Source organism: Marmota flaviventris, chromosome Y, assembly GCF_047511675.1.
Source record: "Marmota flaviventris isolate mMarFla1 chromosome Y, mMarFla1.hap1, whole genome shotgun sequence".
Lineage (NCBI taxonomy): Eukaryota > Metazoa > Chordata > Mammalia > Rodentia > Sciuridae > Marmota > Marmota flaviventris.
The window spans coordinates 12,805,823-12,824,749 of record NC_092519.1 but is presented as its reverse complement, the minus strand read 5'-3'; the positions used below and the strand labels follow the sequence as shown (position 1 = coordinate 12,824,749).

General features: G+C 33.0%; 1 protein-coding gene and 1 pseudogene across 2 annotated transcripts in view; one reads left to right on the top strand and one right to left on the bottom strand.

Moving 5' to 3' along the window:
* LOC139703460 (zinc finger X-chromosomal protein-like) overlaps positions 1 to 18,927 on the bottom strand; it is a 62,455-nt gene that overhangs the window by 38,224 nt on the left and 5,304 nt on the right. The gene's annotated exons all lie outside the window — the stretch shown is intronic.
* On the top strand, positions 10,441 to 11,889 carry LOC139703468 (dnaJ homolog subfamily C member 2 pseudogene; annotated as a pseudogene).

Below are 18,927 nucleotides of genomic sequence, written 5' to 3'. Positions count from 1 at the left end.
TAAAAGAACAGGAATAGTTCAGACAAGTGATACTTTTTTGACAACTTTTTTTTTTTTTTTTTTTTTTTTAACCTAAGTCTTGAAAAAGAAGAGATCTTCATTTCAACACAATGTATATATGGGTTATATACAAGTCTTCCCATTCCTATGTAGCTTTTTCTTTTGGCATCAGAGATTGAAATCAGGGGCACTTAACCACTGTGCCACATCCACATCCCTTTTTATTTTATTTAGGAAGAGGGTCTCCCTGAAGTGCGTTAGGGCCTTGTTAAATTGCTTGAAGCTAGTGACTGTCTTAGCCTCATGAGCTGCTGGGATTACAGCTGGTGCCACCATTGTGTTGCTCTGTGTGTATGTGTGTTAATTGGGATTCTTCAACCCAAGGCTTCACACATGGTAGGCAAGTGCTCTACCACTTATACCACCACACAAGACAGTCTAGCTACCTGTGTTTTAAAGAACATTACTGACCTTTATTTTTTTTTCCAGTGCTAAGCATAAAACCAGGGCCTTGTGCATCCGTATTGATTTCACTGGCAATTGCCTTAGTATTATGAAAGGTCTATAGAATTTATGGAATACATAGGGTACCAAATGTATACTTGGTGCTTGCCTTGACTCCCATAGAAAGCTAGTTGTGGTAGTGCACACTTATAATCCCAGCTACTCAGGATGCTGAAGCAGGAGGATTACAAATTGAGGCCAGCCAGGACAATTAGTGGGACCATATCTCAAAACAGTTTTTTTTAAACATTATTTCTCAAAAATGTGAATATGGTTAAAAGGGACCCAGAATATGGCTAAGTGGTATGGTTAGCATTTGTCTAGAATGCCTGAGGTCCTGGGTTCAATCCTTTATGTAAGGATGAAAAAAAAAAAAAAATGAATGAAAGAGTGGAAACTTTCTGAAGTGTTTTGTTGTTAAACACAATGAAGAAAAATTTAAACGGGGAGCAGAAGCAGAACATTATAAAATATATATTCAAAGTATATATTTTGAATGCAAAATACCTAGCTGCAAAACAAGATGAATTTTTATGTACTTCATGCACATATCTAATGTGTCAGATTATAAACGTAGTCTGTATTAAGTAGAAACGAAGATTTTGATACTGTTTTAAAGCAACAAAAATTACTTGAGTCTTTTTCCAGAACATGATAGAGAAAAAGATTTTTTTTCTTCACATTACTGAAGGAAAAGAAATTAGTTCTGAAGAAACACACTTCAGTATATGAAATGGATTCTGTTATACACCAAAATTTGAAAACATATTAGTTTGTGAGGGCTGCCATAACAATACTACTGGGTGGCTCAAATGAGAAATTTATTTTCTTTCTTACAATACTAAATGCCAGAAGTCCTTTCTTCCTTGATCTCTCTCTCTACTTTGTTGTAGGAACAAGCCTTCCCACCCTTATTACTTTAATTACCTCGTTATAAACTTCCAAAGAGGACACACTCTAAGTTTACTGGGTTCTAGATGCCACTTGTCTTTGCAGGTTGCCACTCAGTGCATGGGAGGACAGGCATTTCAATGTGTAATATTTTACTCTGGCTCCCTCAAATTCAAGTCCTTTCTCACATGAAAAAATACATTCAGTCTATTAGTCCTGAAAAGTCTTTACTCATTATCATAACTCTTAATAATTCAAATTCTTATCTAAACCAAGTATGTGTGAATTACTATCCATCCTGAAGTAAATTTAATCTGCAGCAGGCAAAATGGAAAAGTTATTTTTCCAGGATGCAGTAGCAATACAGATATACAATAGATACTCTCATTCCTAAGGGGCAAATCAGAAAGAAAGAATTCTTGGGTACCATCTAGATCCCAAATCTACCACAACAGTATTAAGGCTAAAATTTTGTCTCTGATTTAAGATTACTTCTTACTTACTTTTGGGTCATCTTAAAGAATCTCAAAGATCTGATTTATTTTTTTTTCCTTTTTGTGTATGAGTCAATTCAAAATATCAATGTTTCAAATGGTGTGCTAACTGGATCTATAAATTAGAATCTTGTATATTTTGCAAATTAGTAGCCAGCCACACTCTTGATGTTACTTCAAGTACACAGTTTCCCTTACTATTTAAAGTTTAGAATTTGCTTAAATGAACTAAAATTTTCCAATTCTTGAAGTTCCACATCTTTAACAATTTTGACCTCATTTTATCTGCTTTCTGATATTTTACTTTATACAGCAAAAGAACCTAAGCTTCAACTTCAAAGTGTTGTTTAGAAATTTTTTTCAGCTTATATCCAAGTACATCACACATCACTTCTATCAGAAAACACTAGAACACAAGTCAGTAAAGATCTTCACCAAAATTTAACAAGAATTGCTTTTCTTGCAGTGCTTAATAACAGGTTCCTCATGACATCTAAGAAATTCACCAGAAGCTCCTTTAACATCCACTTGTCTACAAGCACTGTCTTTAAAATAATTTAGGCTTTTCCTATTGTATGTGGAAGGATGAGTATATAAAATATCTCTCACTATGAATAGAAGTCAAGCTTTTGAAAGTAACTGGTGTATGCTGGGTTATGCTGTCTCTTTCATGTAACCATTTGCTTTCCATTTCTTAATATTGGAGCAACTTTTTAATTTGTTCTTTCATAGAGGACTTCAGTGTTTACATCACAAGCTCTTTAGTTAAGGGTTCTGCATTGACAGATTCAACCCATCAGACTTGAAAAAATTTTAAACAAAAATTCTATCTATACTAAATAGTATAGATAGAGTACAGGCTTTTTTCTTGTTACTATTCCCTAAATAACAAAGCTGAACAATTGTTTACAGATTAACAGTATTAGGTATGGTAAGTAAACTAGAGATAACAGGATAGGATATGTATGGATTTATGCAAATATTGTATTATTTTATACAAGGGACTTAAACATCTGCAGATTTGGGTATCCCCAGGGAACCCTGGAACAAATCTGCTGAAAACCACTTTTCTTATTTTTTGAACACTGCTTTCTGTATATCTATTGCAAACTGTATTTATATTTAGGCAAGGATGTTTCTATGTCTGTATTCTAGCATACAATCAGTATTTCCCTACATAATTTATGTTCTATTATAGCTTAAAGTTGTTACATGTAAATTTCACAGGATATCCTAATGAACTGGAACACCTCAGTGGCTTTATAGATATATTTGAGATAATTAGTAACTTAATCCTTCCTATTGGGTATGTTTCTCTGGAGACCAATAATACAGATTTTGGTTAACAAGAAGTGAGGTCCAGGCAGGTACAGTGGCACATGCCTGCAATCTTAGTGGCTCAGGAGGTAAGGCAGGGGGATCCAGAGTTCAAAGGCAACCTCAATAAAAGCGACGCACTAAGCATCTCGGTTGAGACCCTGTCTCTAAATAAAATACAAAATAGGGCTGGGGGTGAGGCTTAATGTCGAGTGCTCCCGAGTTCAATCCCTGGCACTCACATTCCCAAAAAGTGAGGTTCAGCTTAACAAATACTTAAAAAAAAAAAAAAATGTAAAGGCCCTCTTCAGAAGGCTGCTTGGGTGAAGATCAAGAGTTTTAAAATACTGATGGAAAAAGCCTACATTGCCTATAGAGGGGCACTGGCAGAAATATGGATGTTTAAAGATGCTTCTGGTGAATTCTTGGATGTATCTGAAGAATGAATCATTGGATACTAAAGTAAAAGTATAATAAACCTGGTTAAAAACTGGCAAAGAACTAGTGAATTTGGTTATCAGCTGAAGAGATTTGAGAACTGCAGCCTAGCTACTTTTCTTACAGTAAGTGAAAAGACAAAGACAAAACTTAAAACAAAAAGAAATTTTGGAAATAAATTCTAATTTTATTATTTTTTGATAATGTTAATATCTTCATGAATATTACCAATGTATTTAATTAGTTACATTACCCAATATCTTATGATTTCACGAATGAGCTAATTTTCCTTACTTATTTTCTTGTAATTCTAGTTATTGAACATTCTTAAATGTTACAGCCCTTGCCTGGTATATATGAGGTCTTGGGTACCACTCCAACCATCTCAAAGAAAATAATATTTTATTATTTCTGCATCTTTATTCACATTTTTCTATTTGAGATACTTCTGTTTTCTTTTAGTTCTTGGTCCATGGATTTTTTTTTTTACAAATCTTGGAGCCTGTTTCACCAAAACACTTGACATAAAGTAATTGGGTAACAAACCCAATTTCCTTTTCTTAAGGAAAACATTTCTCTCTCTCTCTCTCTTTTTTTTTTTTTGGTGAACGAGGCATACTTGTTTCTTGTTATGCATCAAATTTTTGTAGGTGTGACAAGTACCTAACAAAAATAATTTAGAAGAGGAAAGACTTATTCTGGCTTCATTTTGGAAGTTTATTAAAGTCTATTCTTAACTGGCTCATTTGCTCTGGACATGAGATGAGGCAGATAATGGTAGGGAAAAAACTGCTCAATTCATGGCACCAGAGAAACAGAGGAAGAGACAAAGGGACAAGACTTAGTACCCTAAAGCATGCTCCTAGTGAAATATATCCTCCATCCATGTTCAACCTGCCTATAGTTTGAATCTCATTCCAGGAGCACATTCATTTATCATTACAAGAAAAAATAAATAAATATTAAGGATTAGGCCAGGTGCAGTGACACATGTCTCAGCCATTTAGAAAGCTGAAGCATAAGGATCACCTTAGTCCTCAAGTTCCTGGTCAGCCTAAGCAACAGTCAAGTCTTCTCTCATGAGTAAATAAATAAAACAGTAGGGAGGCATAAAATAATGAAAACTAAATACAATTAAAGAAATTAAAAGGTACTATTTTAAAAGAATATACAAAGTAGACTAACTGCTTTCACTTCAAATATTAGTAGGACTCATATAAGAAATACAGGAAAACAAAACAAAGATGACACAGATTCAAAAACCCACAGTGAATATTTTAAATTTCTTTATGTTTTTATATTCAAAATTGGCCATTATAAAAATTGAGACAAAGTAAACTTATTAAGTAGAATCAAGCAGAAATATGAGAAATTAAAAAATCAAAAGGCTAGGCTGGGGTTGTGACATGGTGGTAGAGTGCTTGCCTTGCATGTGTGGATTTGATCTTCACTACCACATAAAAATAAATAAATACAAAAAGTATTGTGTCCATCTATAACTAAAAAGGAAAAAAAAATCAAGAAAATAGCACCTTTAATTTAAAATTGAGTATGCTAACCAATTCATTAAAAGCACTGTTGTCCTTAATGTGAGAACTAGCCCTACCATTCATATGGTAAAAATAAAAAAAAATTAAAAAAATAGAAACTGTCATTTATAACTATGACAAAATCATAAATTTAAACAAAGTAACAGAACAACAATTAGAATTATGAACATAAAATTAACTTCAAAAAAATTAAGATATATAAGTAGATTAAAGAAAAAAGTTTATGATTTTCTCAATTTAACATTCATTCCTAATAAAAACTTGTAGTGAAATAGGAACAAAGAGAAAACTTTTCCTTATAGTTATTTAAAAAAAAAAATCTTAAAAGCTCAGTGGCATAGCTTATAAATTCAATCCAGTACTAAAAGAAAAATTAAAAATACGCCCTAAAATTTTTTTGTTCAAAAAAAATTTAAAACCTATATAAATGGGAAGCCATCCTGTGCTTATGGGCTGAAAAATTAATATTAACTCTGTAATGCAGTCTACGCATCCTTAATGTAAAAATCAGAAACTTAAAATCTAAAATTTTTCAACACAGACATGAAACTTTAAGTGTAAAATCCTACAATGCACCACCCATGAAGTGTCAAAATCACAATGATGGACTAAAAATAATGTATAAAATTAGTTTTAGGCTGTGTGTGTGTGTGTGTGTGTGTATAAAATAAATTTCATATCTAGACTTGAGTCCCATATCTAAAATACATTATGAATATTCAACCAATTTCAACACTTCAAACTTTCATATGAAAAAAATGACTCCTAAAAATAGAATTATCAAATGATAAAATTTAATAATCCTATTTTTGGATACTACTATGGTCCAAACATTTGTCTCTCAGAATACATGTGTTGAAATCTCAATTTCCAAGGTCATACGTTAATGGTATTTGGAGGCAGGACCTTTGGAAGATGATGTCTTAAGGGCTCCGCTCTCCTTAATATATTAATTGATTTTTATGTGAATTTGTTGTAAGAGAAGTTTTCTCTCATTTGATCTGGTTTGATATGATACCCTCCACCATGCCAATTATGGCAAGAAGGCCTTTACCATATGCTGAACAGATTCTGGCAGCATGTCTTTCAATTTCCTACTGTTTTCATAAACAAGAGCTAAATAAACCTCCATTCTCTACAGATTACTTAGCCTCAGAATTTTATTACAGCAATAAAAAATAAAGTAAGAGAGGCTGGGGTTGTGGCTCAGCAGTAGATGCTCGTCCAGCACGTGAGGCCCTGGGTTTGATCCTCAGTATCACATTAAAAATAAGTAGATAAATAAATAAATAATACATAAATAAAGGGGCATTGAGTCCAAATACAACTAAAAAATTAAAAAAGAAAGAAATGCATATACCCCAAGACAGAGTACAGAGATATTTTCATCCTATGTCCACAGCAGCACTAGTCACAATAACCAAGAGGTAGAAGTACTCAAATGTCCCTTGATGAATAAACAGAAAGAAAATGTATATCCTATTTGTAATATATATATATGGATTCATTTATATCAATAATCTGTAGATGTCAAATTTATAGAAACAAAAACAGAAGAATGGTTACCAGGGGCTTAGAAAAGAAGAAATGGGGACTTGTTTAATGGTCATAATTAAAAATATAGAGACTGCAAAATGTGAAAAGAGGCAGATGAACTTGGAAACTTGGAACTGAACGATAGTAATGCAATGAACACTAGTAAATAACTAAAGGTGCCCATTTATTTAATAAGACTAACTGGAAACCCAGATTTCATCCCTCCATCTGTGCCAAGACATTTCTCTTATCTTCTACTTTTCTATTCCACATTATGTAATACTTCTCCTCCTTGCTACCATGGTGTCATGCTGGCTCCTGCCAGCAATAACAAATTGTCTTATCGCCTTTACTTCCACAGTGTCTCTAGAAGCAACCAAAGAAGCCGAACTTCCATGCTGACTCAAGGGTAATGAAAGGTCCTGCCCTCCCTCTCTGTGGTGTCAATGAAGGCTAAATAAAAGTAAGTAAATAATAAAACTCAAATTCAAATAATATAAATCTAAATATAATAAAAAAGAACAAAATAACAAATGAAAATAAATCAGCATTCCATCAAAGGATATACTGATAAAACCTGAACTTTTTATTTATACTGATAAAACCTGAACTTTTATCAGTACGACTGAGTGGTAGCAAGGCACCACTCCACAGCACTCCCACTATGGTATCAGTGGAGACATGGAGATTGGACTTATATTCCCAAACAGTGGTAACAAGGCATTCACCATCTCAGTATCAATGAAAGGCACCAGTGACTAATTCCTTACCAGGTAAAAATCAAGTTTTACTAGGAAACCACTAAAATAGAAAATTTACAATGTTCTGGTATTTTCTGTGTATCTTATATTACTATATCATATATCCCACTTGTCCAGATTTCAGATAAAAGTAATTACATAAAAAATAAAGAAAATATTCAACTTTAATAAATAATCAACAAATCTAATGTTAAGACACAGGTTGCATTTAATAGATTTTTAGGTAGATATAACAAATATTCTTCAATGAGTGAGTATAAGCACACTTGAAATAAACCTTCAGAAATAAAAGATTTTGTATTAAGTATCCATAGAACGAAATTAAATTTTAGTGCTAAAAAATACAATAGGAAAACAAAACAATAGTGAGACAATAAAAGAATTGGCATAAAACCCAAGTTTAAAGATCACACACACACACACACACACACACACACACACACACACCAAAAAAATCACATAGTTTGAGAAAAAGTGGACTGAAAAATGAAAGGGAACAAAAATATCCAATATTTAAGTTGTTAAGATATTAGAATACAAGAAAGAGAAAAGTATTTGAGGAAATGATGACCAAAATTTCCCCAAATCTGATGCAATCATAAACTTTTAAAGAAACTCAAATTCAAATAATATAAATCTAAAGAAGTCCACACTAAAACACATGGTTAAGTGTCTCAAAGTTAAAGAAATATTATTTAAAGCAGTTTAAAAAAAACAACAATTTAAAAAGCAGGTTATTCTTCACAAATTGAAAAAGAATGAAGTGATACAACACTGCAAATTGGATAAGGTTCACAATATCTAAATAGTGGTGGCTAGCACTTACCTCCACAAAGAAGAACCAAAGTTTTAGGAGTTTACATACATTTTGAGGTAAATGACCATGAAGAGCACTGGAAATCAGCATGAGAGAGACTGGAACCTTATAATAAGACTCAACTAGGATGACAGCATAGAAAGAGAACTAAAAATACCCCATCATCTATCACTCTGGCTCTTAGCCAGGGAAGGAGTTTCCCCTTTTTTATAAGATTGAACATAAGAATACCTGCAAACTCTACCAAGTGAGGATTCTGCCAATTATTGGAGAGTTTCACATTCCTCAAAGGCATGCAGCTCATTTCCAGGAGTAACCTGGAACTGGAACAATATCTTTACTTTGGAAATGGATCTCATATTATTTCCTAGCAAATCCCTAGGCTGTTACGGGCAAGAGTTATCATGAAAGTATGCTATTGTCCAAACTGATACTGCTCTAGGGTCTGAAACCCCTTCAGGTCTACTATATTGGCTACTATATTGGCTCAGAGAGTTACAACCCTGTGAACTCAGCATAACATAGCTACTGACCCCAGTACTATTGGGCGTCTGCACTGCAGGTGACAGACATTATGACAGGGAAGACATGACCTTGAGAGTCGGATTAGGGTACTTGTATTTTGAGATAAAAGGCATAGCCAGTGATACGTGGACTAGCCAACATTGGGACAGCAGATAGCTACCAACATGTTCCTTACTTAGGCATTTGTTGCTGAAAGGACTGAGTGAATGCCACATTTCCGATTGCTGTCCTGTATACAATTGAATGCCAGAGGGTCTAGATGTCCAGCTACAACCACTGCCTCTAAAAGGGCAGAGGAGGAAAACCCTGGTCCCAGCTAAAACCCCAGCTCCTCCAGCTCCTGAAGAGATACGGAAGAACACCATGATTCCAAATCTCATCCAATTTTCTTAATATATCTGAACTCATGATGCTGACAGGGTTAAGAAAGGGATTCTGTTTCCTATCACCACCTCTCTCCAAGGAACATTTAAGCCAGCACTAGTACTTAATCTGAGGGCAGATGCTTCAAGTTCCTTACTACCACAGGCTTTTTACCACTTCCAATAGTCTGTGCTATAACAAAGCTTGCATCAACAGGAACAGAAAAAAAACCTGCATCATCAAGACAGGGAAGCTATTACCACTGCTGAGAGCTTCACACCTGACTGAGCTGCTAGAATTCTGAACAATGAATAGCATGCAAAGACAGTGGGTCTTTGCCAGTATAATATGCACTGTGTCTCAGTCATTAATTACAGTTTAAAAAACTTTTTTAAAAACTACTAAAAAGCCCAAACTGAACTAATATCTCCATATACATCTTCAGGAAAAAGATACTATGAAGGCCACCCCATAAGTGGTAGATAAATGAAACACCAATGTGAAAATGCTAATTCAGGAGTATAATAAAGACAAAAAAAAAAAAAGTAAAGCCTCCAGTATAACATAGTAACTCTCTAGAACATATTCCAAAGAAATGGACAAAATGCCTGATAAAGAAGTTCAAAATTGATTATGAAGCAGCTCAATGAGATTCAAGAAAATCCAGAGAGTTGAATAAAAACAGAATAACAATACATAAGAAATTAAACAAAAACAACAGGATCTCGAAAAACAACTGAACAGAAATCTTAGAAATGAGCTTACAAATAAGTCAATAAAGCCACAATGGACAACTTCAACAACAGACTTAATCAAACGGTCAGGGCACCTCCATCACCCATGCTCTGACCTCTATCAAGTTGAACCTATGGGAAGATGGTTTGAAGTTTTTATTAAGAGGAGAACCAGAAATGCTTCTGCCTCTTTTCAGGAACTGGAGGATAAGAAGGAGTTACCAGAGGAATCAGTAGATGAGGAATTGCATTGGAAGAGTTTCCCATGCTTAAAACATTTGATCCAAAAGAATGGAAGAACCAAGATCATTATGCAGTGCTTGGACTTGGCCATGTAAGATACAAAGCTACACAGAGACAGATCAAAGCAGCTCGAGAATGTTCTGCTCTCCACTGTAGAGAATGCATATTGAGGTCAGAGGAGAGAAAGCAATGGTCTTAAAACATCACCCACACAAATGGAAAGCAGAGGGTGAACCAATAAAAGAAGGAGACAAGGATTACTTACTTCACTTGTATAACTAAAGCTTAGGAAATGTTATCTGATCCAGTGAAAAGACAAGCATTTAACAGTGTAGATCCTACTTTTGATAACTCAGTTCCTTCTAAAAGTGAAGCAAAGGATAATTTCTTTGAAGTGTTTTCTCCAGTGTTTGAAAGGAATTCCAGATGATCAAATAAAAAAAAAAAATGTCCCTAAACTTGGTGATATGAATTCATCATTTGAAGATGTAGATGCATTTTATTCTTTCTAGTATAATTTTGACTCTTGGAGAGAATTTTCTTATTAGATGAAAAAGAAAAACAGAAGGCAGAATGTCGTGATGAGCGAAGATGGATTGAAAAGCAGAATAGAGCAACAAGGGCACAAAGAAAAAAAGAAGAAATGAACAGAATAAGAACATTAGTTGACAATGCCTATAGCTGTGATCCAAGGATAAAAAAAGTTAAGGAAGAATAAAAAGCCAAGAAAGAAACAGAAAAGAAAGCAAACGCAGAAGTCAAATGGAAGGAACAAGAAGCTAAAGAAAAACAAAGTCAAGCTGAATTAGAAGTGGCTCGGTTTGCTAAGGAGAAAGAATAGGAGGAAGTTAGACAGCAAGCTATGGGCAAAGAAGGAAAAAGATATCCAGAAAAAAGCTATTAAAAAAGAGAGGCAAAAACTTCGTAACTCATGCAAGACCTGGAATCACTTTTTCAGATGAGGCAGAATGGGATAAAATGATGGAAGAAGTGGAAAAACTTTGTGATCGCCTTGAAGTAGCAAGCTTACAGTGCTTGAAAGAAACACTCACATCATCTACAAAAGAAGTAGGAAAGGCTGCTCTGGAAAAACAGAAGAAATAAATGAACAAATTAGGAAAGAAAAAGAGGAAGCTGAGGCTTGTATTAAACAAGCATCGGAAAATGCAGAGAAATCAACTGGTGGAGGTGGAAGTAACAGTAAAAATTGGTCAGAAGATGATCTGCAATTGCTAATTAAAACTGAATATCCTCCCTGCTGGAACAATTCAAGATGGGAAGTTATTGCTAATTATATGAACATACATTCCTCTTCTGGCATCAAAAAAAAAAATGCCAAAGATGTTACTGGCAAAGCAAACAGTCTTTGGAAACTTGACCCTCATCAAAAAAGTGACATGAACAAAAAAAAATTTTAATAAATTTTAAAAAGAACATGGAGTGGTACCTCAAGCAGATAATGCAACACCTTCAGAACAATTTGAAGTTCCCTGCACAGATTTCAACCCTTGGACAGCAGAAGAACAGAAGCTTTTGGAAGAAGCTTTGAAAAACATACCCAGTCAATACACCTAAAAGATGGGAAAAAACAGCAGAAGCAGTTCCTGGCAGGACAAAGAAGGACTGCATGAAACGAATAAGGAGCTCGTCGATATGGTAAAAGCAAAGAAAGCTGTTCAAGAGCAAGGGTTAAATGCAAGTAGAGTCAAGAAATGACATAATGACAATCTTTATTGTGTGCATTTTTATAATATAACTGAAAATACTATATAAACTTTCATTTTAAGAATTATATTTATTGTATCAAAGTTCTCCTTCCAAAATAATTTTTCAGAGTACAAAGATCAACAGTTAAAATGATCATCAGGGCCTTATTCTTGTATGATGCAGTATTTGTTTCAAATTTCCAAATTCATTTTTGTATTTTCCTTTAAGGATCAGTAGTTCAAAACTTGCAAATTCTTAGTTTTATAAATATGTTTAAAATAAAAAAAGAAAGAAACAAGACTTTTCAAGAACCTAGTCAAACAATGAGTGAATGAAGATGGCATTCAAAATCTTCGGGTTACCATTAATTAAATGATCAACTAGTGGCATTTTTAGAATACACAAAAGAAATGCATTCAACATAGAAAAGCTGTTCAATGCATTAGTAACTGAAAATTTCTGCATTCTTGGAAAAGTTATGAATGTGCGGTAATCGGAAGTCCCAAACAGACACATCAGGAATGATTTTTATTATGATATATTTCAGTTACACTGCCAAAAGTATAAGACAAAAAAGAATTCTGAAATATCAAAGAGAAAAATGCCAAGTCACATTCAAGGAAACTCCCATTAAGTTAATAATAAATAAATATCTTAACAGAAATTGTGTAAGGCCAGGAGAGAATAAAATCACAAATTCCTGAAATTTTAACTGCGAATCAGGAATGCTATAGCTATTAAGGCTATCTTTCAAAAATGGGTAATAACTCCTGACTTTCTAAGTCAAAGAAACATTAAAGGTATTTGTCACTAACAGATGAGCTTTGCAAATGAAGCTAAAGGGAATTCTATATTAAAAGTAAAAGATAGGACAGGGGGATGTGGCTCAAGCAGTAGGGTGCTTACCTGGCATGCGTGGGGTGCTGGGTTCGATCCTCAGCACCACATAAAAATAAAATAAAGATGTTGTGTCCACCGAAAACTAAAAAAATAAATATTAAAAATTCTCTCTTTCTCTCTCTTTAAAAAAAAAAGTAAAAGATAACTATCATTATAAAATCCTGTGTCAGTATTAGTGGTACTAGAGGAACTGACACACACACAAGAAACAATCTTCTCAAAATAGTGAAATATCAAATTACAATGATTTATAAGAACAAATATTTAAACCAATCAGAGAAATGTGAACATGACAAATTCAATAAAAACGTACCAATAATAATCCTGAATGTAAATGGACTAAAATTCTCCAATTAAAAAATACAGCCTGGCAGAAATGAGTTTAAAAACAAAACAAAAAGACCAGTAAAGATACCAACAGACTGAAAGTGAAAGCGTGAAATATATATTCTAAGCTAAGAAAAAACAAAAGTGAGCAAGAACACTATATATTTTGTATGTGACAGAAGAGACCAAAACTTACAGAAGAGACAAAGAAGGTGCATGTGTGTACATATCTATGTTAATAAAATATATTATTGCAATAGAAATAGTTTTTTTAAATAAATATTTACTTTTTAGTTGTAGTTGGAAACAATATCTTTTATTTTATTTATTTTTACATGGTTTTGAGTCAAAAACCCAGGACCTCGGGCTTGCTAGAGTGACAACCCCAGACCTAGAAGCAAGTTTTTGAAAAGATAAAAACCAACAAACCTTTAGCTACAAAAACCGAGCAAGCAGGTTGGGTGATGGTACACACATGTAATCCCCGCAGTGGTTAAGGAGGTTGAGGCAGGAGGATCCTGAGTTCAAAGTCACCCTTAGCAACTTAGTAAGGCTAAACCATAAAATTTTGTTAAAGTTAACAGATTGGCAGTATGTATTAAGGATGAAGCCAAGTACACTATTCCATGAATGGGTTTCCAAAACAAGAGCAAGTGGACAGAACTGAGAATTACCATGCTAAGCTATATAAGCCAGTCCCAAGAAGTCAAGGTTGAATGTTTTCTCTTACATGGGCTAATCCAAAAAGTAATAAGGACTAACTTTAAAAAAAATTATATTCCATCCTTTTATAATCATTCCAAAATGAATCTAATATATAATAAAAGAACTGATAAAAAAAAAAAAAAAACACTGTCATCAATATAAGTAAACTGACAGTAAAGGGATGGATTCTGCAGAAAAGATAGAGAGAATAAGAGAAAGAACAGAGATGGAAAAAGAACATTATCAATCAGCATGCATGGATCACATGCAATTTTCCCTTATTTACCTGCCTCCCCCAAACCTTCCCAACCTCTAGTAATCACTATGCTATATTCAGGTTGTCTTTTTTAGTTTTCATATATATCAGGCAAACAACAGACAACAACAACAAAAAGAAGCAAAATGTAAATACAAGATAAAGCTGAATTCAGAACAAAATTAACAGAGAAAAAAGAAAACAAAAAATGATAGAGGTCAATCCTCTAAATGTGTATGTATTGAACAACAAAGTTTTAAAGTTAATTAAGAAAACAGTAAAAGAACAGTAAAGAAAAGTAGGCAAAAAATACTTTTAGATCGAAAATAAGAGATGAGTATTCTAAATATTCTTTTTAGGTAGGTTAAAAATTCTAATGTTCATAGATATAATATAGGCTTCTCCTGGTGACTACCACAAAGGGTGAAGATACAGCCAATTTAAGCCAGTATAAGTGCACCAGCTAAGACATGAGCCAAGGTAAGCAGCTCCACATCCTAATAAAGACAGAGAAAAATTGCACAACAAGTTACACAGGGTGGGGAAGAAGGAGAGGTTCTCAGGGACAAACAAAGAAGATCAAGTGTTACAGGAAACCAATTGCATGAAAGCTAAAAAAGGCAGTAAAATGCCTTTAATGAATATCCTGACCATCATAAAATGATTATGGATCCACTGAATAAATAGCAAAACAGGACTGGTTTACTGACACCTGATTGTCAACAGACAACATAAGGTCCATGATTCTATTCTGGTTGCTTGTAGTAAGATCTTCTGCAAATTCTTTCAAGAGTTAATAGAAAAACCTTTGGTAAGATAAACGCTGCTAGTATAGGGCATTTCTCACTTACTGAGATCAAAAGTAAAGCATAATTGAGGACCCACAAAAACTGATGAAGGATATACAGAAAGTAAGAGAGTTTCTACAAATACTACAAACTATCAAACTTCTTTACATTAAGAGATAAAGTTAATTAGCTCCACTGGAGGAAAATAATGAAAACTTCAAGTGCTATCAGATCAGAGGTTTGCCTCCTAAGGACTTAAAACCTATTGAAACTAAGGGTGAGATTGCCAAAGGCTCAGAGTAGAAGACGAAGTAACAAAGTGGTAGAAGTAGCTTCTGCCAAACAAAGGAAAGTGCTAGAAGAATAGAAGTTCCTCTAGTGATTCCAGTAGCACTATTAATAGAAATTACCAGTAAGTACCTGCCAAAATAATGGAAAAGGGCTGATTAAAGAAGATAGCAATGCATTACTACAAACTTTATGAAAATTACAAGTGAGAAAACTAAATAAAATAGACAAGTTCCACAAAGCCGTAATTATTATAATAAGCTTAAGAAAAAAATAGGACATTTAAATATTCCTAAATATACCTAGTGGGGTGTTTTCCAAAACCAATAAACAAGTATTCAATTCTCTGGACACCAAATGATGTTCAAAAATTCAATTTAAGTTTACCATTGTCAAACTCCACAGACTTACATATGCCCACTTAAGACACCAGTTTTAAACCCAGGACCACTGTAGACTAACAGACTGGCCATAAATTGGTTTTCTACTACTCCTCAAATCCAGTCATTTGCTAGAACAGTCATAACACAACCCAAGAAAATAAACAGCTTTGCTGATTTACTGAAAAATACAACTACAGGGCAGCCAAATGAAGGAGACCCATAAGATAAAGTATTGCAGGCCTGGGATTGGCACAGGGTTTTCATTCTTGTTTCTGGGCATTTTGCTTTCCCAGGCAGTCCTCCTGGAATTTTTCCAAGAAAATCCAGCAATCTTTACAAAACTGGAAGCTTTCAAGGTTCCATTTTTTAAGAGTTTTTATAGAGCTCAAATTCTAATCTTCTAATCCCAAAGGTCAACGAGGGGGTGAAAATACTAGCACTCTAATTACTTGGTCCTTTGGTAACTAACCCCATCTAATGACTCTCTAGAAGTCCCAACCAACTTATTAACATAAATTCAGAGGAGCCTACCAATTGAGAAGACCGAGGCAGGAAAATTATCATATCTGAAGCCAGTTAGGATAAGGAAGACCCTGTCTCGAAATTACAAGTAACTCTTATGAATATGAATCTAAAATACTAGCAATTGGAATCTAGTATCATTTTTAAAAAAGCATTATACAGACCTAGCGGGATAAAAGACTAAGCTTAACTGCGTTCACTTCCCCTGATTTATTTGTGGAAGCCTTTGCCTACAACCCCCTCTATCAACAGGCCCATCTTTGAATGACTGTCCTTTAAATATTTAAGTTAAAAAGCTATTAAGCATTCCTTTATCCAATCAGTGTCCTTACAAAGAAAAAACAGGAATGCGCCCACACAGAAAAAGACCTGCTAACACAGCAAGATAGCTATCTGCAAATCAAGAAACCTTATGAAAAATCTGACACCTTAAACCTGAATTTTTTTGCTTTAAGAAAATACACTTATGAGGAATTTTGTTGTGAAATAACCAACAAAATAATAAATCCCAAATTAATTAATGTACATCTGAAGAATATAATAAAAATCAAAAGCCACATATTCATGTAAATGGAAGTAGAAATACAGTCAAAAACTAACACCCATTCATGATTAAAAATATACAACAATAAAGAAAAACTCTATTAATATGTAATGGCAAAAGACTGGACACTTCCCTTCTAATATTAAATTAGGAAAAAAAATATTCTTGAACTTCTATCAACATTGTTTTGGAAATTCTAGGCAAATAGGTGAAAAATAATCAAGTAGACAAAAGTGAAATTTTAAAAAATCTAGATTTGAAAGAATGATGTAAATACATTGGACGATTAAAAAAATCTTACATACAGAAGAGCATAAAGAATCCACTAAATTTCTTATCATAAACAATAACCAATAAACAAGTTCAGAAAGAATAAGAGGTAAATATTTTAAAAATCTAGGGTATTAGATGAAATGAGATATAGGCATGAATAGTGGTAATGGCTATATAACATTATAAATAATTTAAAAGTATTAAACTGTGCAACTGAAAATGGTTAAAATGGGATCTGGGAATGTAGTTCAGTGAAAAACTACTTGCCTAACATACAGGAGGTCCTATGTTCAATTCCAAATAGAAAAAGAATACACACACACACACCAAAAAAAAAAAAAAAAAAAAAAAAAAAAGGTTAAGATGGCAAATTGTTACTTGAATTTACTACAATTAAAAAAACAAAATATAAAAAAATACATGTCTATGCATTAGCAATAGATGAATTTCAACATCAAAACTAACCAAGTAATTTTACTTAAAACAAACACTGGAAACAACCCAAATCACACCCTCCTAAAAGTACAAAAACATATGCACCACATGTCTTTTTTTAAGAAAAATCTTAAAAGATCTAAATAGTTGGAAAATATTCTATCTTCATGGATGAGAAAGCAACATTGTTTTAAATGACAATACTAATTGACCTAACAGATTAAACACAATAATATTCCTGTGACAAAAATATTTTAAAATTTATAAGTAATTGCCAGGACTCAAAGGAAATCTTGAAAACAGAACAAAAGTGAATAAATACTCATGACTATGCATTTGTAAAGAAGTCTTATATATTACTGCAAATAATCAACAAAATAATAATGAACAAAAACAAAAATAGGTAAATCAAACATATCCAAATAAAAAACATTGTATTTTGAAGAAAACTATCAAGAAAATGAAACCAAATCACAGAATGGGAAAAGACATTTGCAAATCAAAACATGTGCAAAAGACTATCAAATGATATCTTCTAATTCAATACTAAACACATTTTATATAGGCAATGGAATAGCAGTTTTTCCAAAGAAAACATACTAATAACCAAAAGGCAAATTAAGAATGCAGTGTATTGCACAAACAAAAAACTCCATGACATTACTGTTAATCAAGAAAATACAATCAGAATCACAATGGGTTTATAACTTCACACCCACAAAGCAACCAGGATGAAAGTAATAAAAAATGCTAAAAAACACAAAAAGAAATCAGTGTTCTCAAAACTTCTGAGTGTAAATAGTACACTTAAGGAGTGTAACATAGTATACTTGCTTTGAAAAGTCTGGTAATTCTTCAAACAATTAAAAGTACTTACCATATGCCCAGGCAATTTGTTTTTTTAAAAAGTAAAAACAATCCGAATTTCCTTCAATGAGTGAATAAACAAGTAGTATGTCCATTCAATGAAATATTAGGTCATTAAAAGAAAATGCAAATTACTAAAATTAGGTCAATAATGAAATGATGACAGTCAATAACATCAAAGGGAGAGTGAAAGAATAAAATAAACAATTATACCAAATAATTCACAATTTTTCATGAAATAGACACATTTTTGGAAGATACTAAACAAATTCAAACATTTCCAAAAAAGAACAGAAAATGATGGAGAGAGCTAGGAAGGAAAGAAAGAAGGAAGAATAAACACAAATTACCAGGCTTAGTTAATACCTTCTTGAATGAAATAATACTATATTCTACAAGCTCATTCAAAATATTGAAAAGGAAAGTATGGCTCAATTCATATTAATTACCAAGTCAGTGTAATTCTCATACCAAAATAAACTAAGATGATAAAAATGGCAAACTATACACTAATATTTCAAAAATAAGATACACACTCAAAACAATATACACTAAGGTTTATTCCAGGAATGAAACACTAGATTAACATTAATAGACTCAATTGAAATTAATTTTTAATACATCATGGTATATTAAAAACTCAAAATAGCAAAAAGCAAACAATCTAAATTCAGCCAATAATTTTTTTTTAAATTTACCAACAAGATTACTGATCCTTCTTCCAATATTTAACTTTCTGTATTCTAGTTGTTTTGGGTT